General features: G+C 48.4%; 1 pseudogene; it reads right to left on the reverse strand.

Moving 5' to 3' along the window:
• Positions 1-4,247: 4,247 nt before the first annotated feature.
• LOC131916482 (large ribosomal subunit protein uL22-like) lies at positions 4,248-4,815 on the reverse strand (annotated as a pseudogene).
• Positions 4,816-10,238: the final 5,423 nt, after the last annotated feature.

Raw genomic sequence — 10,238 nt, forward strand, 5'->3', positions numbered from 1 at the left:
TTGGGCCCATTATCTCTTCCTGTTGAGTGACTGGGGGGGGGGGGGATCATAAAATGTCCCACTGCTAATTGTCTCTGAAGCAGTCTCAAGGTGCCTGGCCAGCCTCCCCACCCATCCCATCCCCCACCCACCCACCCCTCTCCGCCCTGCTTCTCTGTAGGTTGCTATTTGCATAGTGGAGGGCTGTGCCCAGTGGGGAGGACAGGGAGAGCTGAGAAGTCAGGAAGAGGGAGTCTGTGCCATCTTGTCTCGATTGAGGGAATCTGTTTAATTGTGTGGTCAAGTGCAGCTGAAGTTTTCCTGTGTCCCGCCTGACCCATGGTCAAGCTTGGGTTTGGCCACATGAAAGAGACCAGCACAGGGTCCTGGTGTTATTTCCAGTGAAAAGTGGAGGGAGCTTCCCCTACTGAACCCACAAGACACAGTCTGGCCTCCAGGGCCAGTGAGTCCTCTGAGTTTGGACAACTCTTTGCTGCCCTGAGTGGGCCACAGAGTCTGGGTTCTCCTGGAGCTGGGCAGCATTGGCTCTTTGATGGCCCTGCCAGCGAGAATCAACTGGACCATGAGAGGAACTGGCTAAGGCAAGGGGTACAAGCGCTCCATCTAAGGAGTGGGGAACAGAGGGCACTGGAGAAATTCTAGCAGAGACCCCTAGAAAACAGACCTCATGGGAGGGGGTGCTGGTTTCCAGGGTGATGGAAGTTGCCAGTCTCCTGGATCCCCAAGATGCCACTTCCTTTCTCTGTACTCCAGCCAGACAGCCCCCACTGCCCAGTCGCTAGGCCTCAGGGCCTCAGGAGATGGAGAGGGGTTTGATCTGAGGCGCTTCTTCAGGGAGTCTGCTAGACACCTGTCAGGGCTCAGCTGAGGACCTGCTCAGCCCTGGGAAAACACTTCATTTGGTTTTCCAAGACAGGGTTTCTCTGTGTAGCTCTGGCTGTCCTGGAACTCATTCTGTAGACCAGGCTGGCCTAGAACTCAGAGAGATCTGCCTGCCTCTGCCTCCTGAGTACTGGTTAAAGGCGTGTGTCACCACCATCCGGCAAGGGATGTGGCTTTCTTGGTAGAGTGTTTGCTTAGCATGCACAAAGTCCATTGTTCAGTCCCCTAATACCTTATAATTCAGGTGCAGTGGTGCATGCCTGTAATCCTAGTACTCATGGATGTAGTGTGAATTCTAATTGGTCTTAATAATAAAAACCCGGAGCCAGATACCAGGGTGAAAGCTGAAAGATCAGAGAAGCAGAACAGCCAGCCATAGAAAGACTTCTTACCTCTAAGAATCCTCAGACTGAATGCAATGAGCTCCTGTCTCCTCCCGCCTTATATTCCTCTCTCCATCCAGTCATATCACTTCCTGTCTCCACCTCCCAAGTGCTGGAATCAAAGGTGTGAGCCACCACTGCCTGGCCTCTATGGCCTCTAGTGGCTAACTCTGCATTCTGATCTTCAGGTAAGCTTTACTTGTTAGATCACAAAAAAAATATCACCACACTTGGAGGCAGGAGGATCAGAAGTTCAAGATCATCCTCAGCTACATAGTGAGTTTGAGACCAGCCTGAGTTGCATAAGACCCTGTCTCAAAAAGCAACACAATTCAAGCCTTAAAGCTCACGTCTGCTTCCACTTCCCCTGTCAGCACAGGAAGTGTCTATTTGTTATTTTTACGTGTATGGGTGTTTCACCCGCATGTATGTCTGTGCACCTTGGGTGTGCAGTGCCTATGAAGTCCAGTTGGGGGCATCAGATCCCTTGGAACTGGAGTTACAGACAGTTGTGAGCCACTATGTGGGTGCTAAGAATCGAACCCGGGTCCTCTGTACAAGCAAGTGTTTATAACTACTGAGCCGTATCTCCAGCCCCATGGGTTTTCTATGTCCCTGTGCAAGCCGGAAGGTGGGTTAGGGGCAGGCAGTTTAGTCAGCCCCTGCTTTGGCCTGTTATGGATCTAAGGCTGCTCTGCTCAGCCTTTGGGGACTCAGGGGGTCTGGGGTAGCAGGCTGTAAGAACCCTTTCTGGGCCTCCTATACTGCAGACCTGGAGTGTTCCCGGCACCAATGCCTACAACGCACCTCTCTATCACTGGCACCTGGCCCAGGGAGGGTGCTGCCCCTGTCATAGGGTGGGAAACTGAGGCTCAGAGGGACCTGGGACAAAATGGGGGATGGAGCCAGACCCAGCCAGACCCCAGCTATGGCAAGATGAACTCCCTCACCTGTGGAGGTACAGTCCTGCTCTGCCCTGCCCTGGCCTGTTCCCTCTTCTCCCCATCTCTCCTGTCGGGGCCTGTCGCCTGCAGTTCCACATTGCTGGAGCCTGTCTCTTGTCCCCCGGTCCCTCCTGTGGACGCATGTCTGTGGTCATCTGTGGGCAGAGACCCAGGTTTTAGGTCCTTTGCATGCCCCCCAGCTCTACTTCTCCATCCCTAACCTATACTTGGGCCCCAGGGCTGCCTCCTCTTCCAGGTGCTCAGTGTCCCTGGAAGCCTGTAATCTGAGGGCTGAGTCACCAGCAGCTGAGCCGTGCTGACATGGGTGCTTTGCTGACGTGAGCTCTGTCCTGCACCTGTGGTCAGGAGCTCATGATGCTCTTTCCAGGAGGTCTGGATGGTAAACACATCCCAAGACACACAGTCCAGGCCAAGAAGTGTCCCTCCTCCATGTCCTCACCCAGCCCAGCCAGAACTCACAGCCGCAGGAGGGACTTTCTTGGTTCCTGGTGATAATAGCCCGACTGGAGTTCAGCCCTGGCCCTGCATGAACTGAGATGGGAAATCAAGAAGAGGCCTCCACGACACAGGAAGATCCCCGCCTCTGGCTGGCAGCTGAGTTGCATGCACCCTTAAGCTTTGTGGCCTGGGGCAGTGGCCTGAGCCCCCCCCTTGCTGAAATTTTAAGTGTCCGGGGAGACTAAGGGATTGCTTCCCTCCCTCAAGTGCACATGTAGAGGTCAGAGGGACAGCCTGCAGGGGTCGATTCTCACTTTTTACCACACGAGCTCGGGGCAGAGGGGTGTGTGTGGTTATGTCATCAGGTTTGGAGGCAAACACCTTTACCTGCAGAACCGTCTCACCACCCAACGAGTGGCATGGCACCCAAATACCAGCTCCTGTAAGAGGAGCCGCTGCCAACCACAGCCGTCTCCTTTTCCATTCACAGGGGTCATCCACCCTCAGGTCACCAATGCTGCGGTCCTCACATACAATTAAAAAATTCATAACGCCCCAAGAGCCTGCAGGGTGTGGTCCTGGATAGCGCTTTGCCACGCTCAGTGCTCAGGAGAGCAGAGAAGGAATCATTCCTTTCCCTGTGTCTGGCTTCCCGACCCTTCTTCCCACCTCCTCTGCACCTGCCAGAAACCCTTCCAACGACCAGCCACAGGGGGAACATTCACCCTGGACCAACTGGAGCTACTTCTTTTTTTTTTTTTTTTTTTTTTTTTTTTTTTTTTTTAAGATTTGTATTTATTATGTACACAGTGTTCTGCCTGCATGTACGCCTACATGCCAGAAGAGGGCACCAGATCTCATTACAGATGGCTGTGAGCCACCATGTGGTTGCTGGGAATTGATCTCAGGACCTCTGAAAGAAGAGCCAGTGCTCTTAACCTGTGAGCCATCTCTCCAGCCCTGGAGCTACTTCTTAAGTATATCTATCCTCTGTAGTAATCTTGAACTTCTCATAGAACACTATCTTAGCTATTATTTAGAATTTCAGCCCCCCATGAAATTTGTTACGTTCATAATAAGTTCAATTAACCAGCATGTTCTTGTGTTCACTGTCTTTTCATGTGGTCTTCTCTTTCTCTAAGAGTTCACTTTCCTCCTGCTGGGACTCACACTTTAGTGACTCTTTCTCTCTCTCTCTCTCTCTCTTGTTTGTTTGTTTGCTTTGTTTTGTTTTTTCTCATGATGGGTTTCTCTGTGTAGCCCTGGCTGTCCTGGAACTCCCTCTGTAGACGAGGCTGGTCTCGAACACACAGAGACCCACCTGCCTCTGCTTCCTGAGTGCTGGGATTAAAGGTGTGCGCCACCACTGCCCGGCTTGGTAACTCTTTTCTTTCACTGTCTTTTCTCATGGCCTTCTCTTTCTCTAGGAGTTCACTTTAATCCTGCTGGAACTCACACTTTGGTGACTCTTTCAGTGATGGGTTGTAGGCAAGGAACTCTTTCTCAGGATTTTTCTGTCTGAACACATCCACTTATCCACATTTTTTTTTACTTTTATCTGCATTTATTTTATGCAGAATTTATTCCCGTGCCATAAGTTTTTGTTTCTTCAGTTTCTTCTGGGATATCTTCTTCTTCTGCGCAACCTCCTCTTCTGGCTTTGGAACAATTTGTTCCTTTTCAGTGAGGATCATCTCGATGTGGCAGGGGGAGCTCATGTATGGGTTAATCAGGCATGAGCTCTGTAAGTCGGTCGGCGCATCTTAGGTGCTTGGTTCACCTGGATGTGTTCAATGACTAGAGAATCTGCATCTAAACCCTTCAGTTCAGCATTACTCTCTGCATTCTTAAGCATGGGCAGCAAAAATTCAGCACTCTTTTTAGGCCACCAGCCCTGTGTCCAGCCCCACTGTTTGGCCTGGGCGCACCTACCGACTCTACTGTTATACCACCAGAAAGACACACATTGCTTCTTTAAAGTGACATCTTTCAGATATTTGGTGGCTTTTCGGATATGCGTACCCTTGATGGCCTTGGCAGTTTCACGGGTGTTCTTAAAGTGAACCCGGAGATTTGAACCTCTCGATTTGCATGATTTTGTAGGGTTTTCTGGGTCAAGTGAGTAGCGAACCATCTTCACAGGTCACCTTAGGACGCTTACAGGAAGAGGAAGTGCTAGGGCTACTGGATCCACATTTTTTAAGTGATAGTTTAGCTGGGTATAGGATCCTAGGCTACTGCCTGTGTTCCCTTAGCCTTCACAGTGCTGTTCTAAGCTCCAGTAAATCTGCTGAATTCTATCTATCATTTCTTGGAAAGTAACTGCCTTAGTTAGGGTGACTATTACTGTGATGAAACAGGATGACCAAAAACAAACTGGTGAGGAAAGGGTTAATTTGGCTTATGCTTCTACATCATAGTCCATCACTGAAGGAAATCAGGACTGGAACTCAAATAGGGCAGGAACCTGGAGGCAGGAGCTGCTGCAGAGGCCATGGAGCAGTGCTGTGTAGATGAATTTCTAAATGGTTTTATTAAATAATAAACATGGAGCCAAATATAGGGGTGAAAGCCTTAGAGAGATCAGGGAAATAGGGAAAGCCACCAGCCAACCTCACCTCACCAACTCTGCAGCTTCTGAATGCAAACTGGAACGTCTATATGCCTTGCTATTCTACCATCTAATTTAATTTGCTCTCTCGGTTCAGCTACATCACTTCCTCTTCCTGCCCAGCTCTGTCACTTCCTGTCTGACTGTACAGACCTCCAGATCCTCATGGTTAACTAGTTTTGGAATTTAAGGTATGTGCCACCACACCTGGCTCTGTTTTCAGTGTGGCCTTGAACACACAGAGATTCTGCCTGCCAAATGATAGGATTAAGGGCGTGTGCTACCACTGCCTGACTTCTTTGTTTACTTAGAATGGCTGTTCCCATTCCTCTGATCTCCAGGCAAGCTTTATTTGTTAAAGCACAAATAAAACATCACCACAGTGCTGCTTACTGGCTTGCTCCTCATGGCTTTCTCAGCTCATCTTCTTATAGAACTCAGGACCACCAACCCAGGGTGTCCCCACCTACAATGGGCTGGGCCCTCCCCCGTCAATCATTAATTAAGAACATACCTACAGGCTTGCCTACAGCCTGATCTTATGGAGTCATTTTCTCAGTTGAGGCTCCCTCCTCTCAGATGACTTTAGTTTGTGTCAAGTTGACATAAAACTATCCAGCACAGTAACCATTTATTAATTTACACATTGATTGATTGATTGATTGTCTCTGGTCAGTTTTCAGAGTTGTCTCTTTATCTTCAGATGCATCACAGTTTTGTTGAAATATCTAGGCATGGGTGGGCATTCTTTTACCCCATGTGGCACACCACATCTCCTTTTAGTTGCTGGGAAATGTCAGTTTCCCTCTTTAGGAGCCGATGTTGTATATGAGCATTTCCTTCTATTCCCTCTGAGTCTTGGTCCGTCCTGTGATTTTTTGCCCTCATTTCTGACTTGGATTTGTTGGGTGTGCTCAGCTCTGTCCACACTCTTGGTCACTTCCCTGGGCTAGCTTACCACTCTCTTCAGAGTGTCCCGCCAAGTAAAGTTCCATCTGCCGACTTTTACATTTTCAGAATCACACTGAAGACTTGTGGGATTTCCAGTGGGTTCCTCCCCATGACCACCGTTTTTATTTCACTTAAGCCAATCAGAGTTTCAACAATTTATTATGGTCTTTGATGATGCCAAATATTTTTATTTGAAAATCTTCAGATTTTTCTGTTCTTTCCATCGTATCTGGAGTGGTTTAATGACCACATGGTCCATTTTCTCCAACTGCCCTTAGGGCTAGTTTTGCCCATGGATTTGGGAGCAGGATTGTGCCCCCCCCAACACTCCACTGCAGTCACATGACTTGTCTCTTGCAGTGGCCTCACTCCAGGATGATGAGGTCATTTGAGGTTGCTCAGAATGCCCGCTCACTGAGGGAGACATGGGATGTCAGGCTGTCGAGCCCCCTGGGTTGGCTCTGAAATTCTGGCTCTGCATCTGCCCTGGGGACTCTAACCCAGCCTGTGCACAGAGCTTGGCTATAGCCCCTGCCTCATTCTTTTTTACTTTTATGATTTCATTCTTCAGCTGACACATCAGAAAAGATGATTTCTTGTCCACACATTACACTTAGGCCACAGCCATGAGCAGAACCTGCCCAGCATGGCACAGGCCCAGGGCAAATGACCAAAAAGGATAGTTTTTGGTTATGGGTAACATAGGCCTCTCTGGTGGGCTTGATGCAGAAAGAAGTTCTAGACCATCAAGAGACAAATTCTGTGATTTAATTTTTTTCGATTTTTTTTTTGGTGGGGGGGTGTGTTTTGCCTGCATGTATGTCTATACTCCACATGTGTGTCTATACTCCACATGTGTGTCTATACTCCACATGTGTGTCTATACTCCACATGTGTGTCTATACTCCACATGTGTGTCTATACTCCACATGTGTGTCTATACTCCACATGTGTGTCTATACTCCACATGTGTGTCTATACTCCACATGTGTGTCTATACTCCACATGTGTGTCTATACTCCACATGTGTGTCTATACTCCACATGTGTGTCTATACTCCACATGTGTGTCTATACTCCACATGTGTGTCTATACTCCACATGTGTGTCTATACTCCACATGTGTGTCTATACTCCACATGTGTGTCTGTCTATACTCCACATGTGTGTCTATACTCCACATGTGTGTCTATACTCCACATGTGTGTCTATACTCCACATGTGTGTCTATACTCCACATGTGTGTCTATACTCCACATGTGTGTCTATACTCACTCCACATGTGTGTCTATACTCCACATGTGTGTCTATACTCCACATGTGTGTCTATACTCCACATGTGTGTCTATACTCCACATGTGTGTCTATACTCCACATGTGTGTCTATACTCCACATGTGTGTCTATACTCCACATGTGTGTATATACTCCACATGTGTGTATATACTCCACATGTATGTCTATACTCCACATGTGTGTCTATACTCCACATGTGTGTCTATACTCCACATGTGTGTCTATACTCCACATGTGTGTATATACTACATGGAGGTCAGGAGAGGACATCATCTCCCTCAAGAACTAGAGTCACTGTGTAAGCTGCCCTGTGGGTGCTGGGTCCTCTACTAAAGCAGTCAGTACACTTAACCTTTGAGCCATTTTTCCAGCCCCTTAATTGATTTGTTTTGTGCCTGTATGTGTGTGTTCATCTGTATTCGAATGCATGTGGAGGCCAGAGCACAACCCAGGCTGCATTCCTCAGTTGTTATCTTATTCTGAGACAGGGTCTTCCATTGGCCTGGAACACACCAGTTAGGCTAAGAAGCAAACCCCAGGCAGCCTGACTGCCTCCCAGCACTGTGACTACAAGTGCACAGCTCTGCTTGGCTTTTTAATGTGGGTTCTAGACATCAAACCCAGGCCCTTGTGCTTACGAAGCAAGCTCTTTACCAGCTGAACCCTTGTCCCCGGCCCTGCTTCTGTGTGAAGCATGGTCTCACTGTGTAGTCCAGCCTGGCCTGAACTCAGTGTGTAGCCCAGGCTGTAGCAAGCCTGCTGCCTCTACTTCCTGAATGCTGGGCCAGTAGGTATGCACCATACACAACTTGAGAGACCAATTCTAGCCTGCATCTTTAACGATCATTCCTGTGTTCCAGCCAGCATCCCTGCTCTCTGCTCCTTCGGCCTCTGTGGGTTCACAGCTGGTTTTCCTGGACCTCTGCCCTGGATCTTTCATGCCTTCAGCCTATGGACAGCCTTCTCTGCTCAGGGTGTGGTTCAAAGATGGTGGCAGGAAGGCCAAGCACCCATGCCTCATTCTGAGTCTGTTGCATGGAGATGGCCAGCGCTTACTTTTTATTAAGGCTGCGTCTTTTGGAGGGGATGGGGACGTGTCTTGCTATATAGCCTTGGCTGGTCTAGAACTTGCTGTGTAGACCAGGTTGGCCTTGAACTCACAGAAACCCGTGTGCTCTGCCTCCTGAGTGCTGGGATTAAAGGCACTTTGTGCCACCATGCCCAGCCCTGAGGTCACATCTTAACATTCTCTCCTTAAAGTTTCTCTGGCTCTGTTATAAGGAATGACCTGAAATATGGACTTTGAAATATCATCTTCTTTAATTCATTGGCTTTTTCCCCTTTTATTATAAGTTCATTAAAAATAGAAAATCAGCACAAGTTTCCAGAGCCCTGGAATGTGATGAGTTTGGAGGTTAATTTTAAAAAATGAAACCCCATCACACTGACCCAGCTCTGAAACCAGCTGCCTGAGTTCTTCTGGCCGGCTGTGCACAGGCGACCAATCATAAATTACTATTCCCGCTTAAAAGCCAGCGGCAAGGAAACTTCCTTGCGAGATGAACTGTGTTGTTTTTCTTTTGTGGGGAGCTTCTTTGTCAATTGAAGTTAATCGTTAATTGTTGAGAAACCATTTTATCAAATTATAACATTAATACAGAAAAATGCACAAGCTGTAAGTCTTCAATGTGACCAGCGTTCACACGTGGACCACCCTCACGTGGCCTCCTCCAGATCACGGGTGGGGGTGGGGACCTTAGCTTTGTCCTACAGCTAAGGAAATAAGGGTTGAGGAGGTGAAGTGAGGTTCTCCCGGGAAGAGGCATCAGGGAGGGGGCAGGGCCAGTCCCTGGGGCTGCTCAGTGGAGAAAGGCTGAATGGTGGAAGGTGCTAGCTGGGAACAGAGAAAGGAGTAATTGGTATTTAAGTAGTCTGGGCCCAAGAGGAAGGAGCAGGAAAGAGGGGCAGGCTGGGAGCCTGCAGCCCTGGTGCTGGCCTGACTGCAGGCCTTGGGCCTTTAAAAAATAAAACAAGGCCTAAAGCATCCTGATGGACAGGAAGGATCTCAGTATGTTGCTCATTGCTGGCCTTCAACAACTAACTTCAAGCAATCCTCCTGTCTCAGTTTCCTGAGAAGCCAGGACAACTCATACCTACCCAAGCAGAGTACATTTCCACTTTGTCAGAAATACTTTTCATTGTATCTTTGTAACTGGTAGAACCAAGGTATCACAAGTGCTAGGCCAGTGCCGTGCACGGATCTATATCCTCAGCCCTTCAAAAACATTAACAAACACATACCATATCACCACATATCTGTCTATCCATCCATCCATCCATCCATCCATCCATCCATCCATCCATCCATCTATGAATGACAGGGTCTCCTGTAACCCAGACTATCCTCAAACTCTCTATGAGGACCAGAATGGTCTTGACTCCTGATCCTCCTGCCTCTGCTTCTGGAGTGCGGAGATACAGGTGTGCACTACTACACCAGGCTATCATTTTCTTGTGTGGGTTTTTTTGGACTTTTTGGTTTTTAGAGACAGGGTTTCTGTGTGTAGTTCTGGCTGTCCTGGAACTCACTCTGTAGACCAGGCTGTCCTCGAACTCACAGAGATGCGCCTGCCTCTGCCTCCTGAGTGCTGGGATTAAAGGCATGCGCCACCACTGCTCAGCAGTTTTGTATTTTTTAAGGACAGTCTCATGCA

This window comes from Peromyscus eremicus, chromosome 8a (genome assembly GCF_949786415.1).
Source record: "Peromyscus eremicus chromosome 8a, PerEre_H2_v1, whole genome shotgun sequence".
Taxonomy (NCBI): domain Eukaryota; kingdom Metazoa; phylum Chordata; class Mammalia; order Rodentia; family Cricetidae; genus Peromyscus; species Peromyscus eremicus.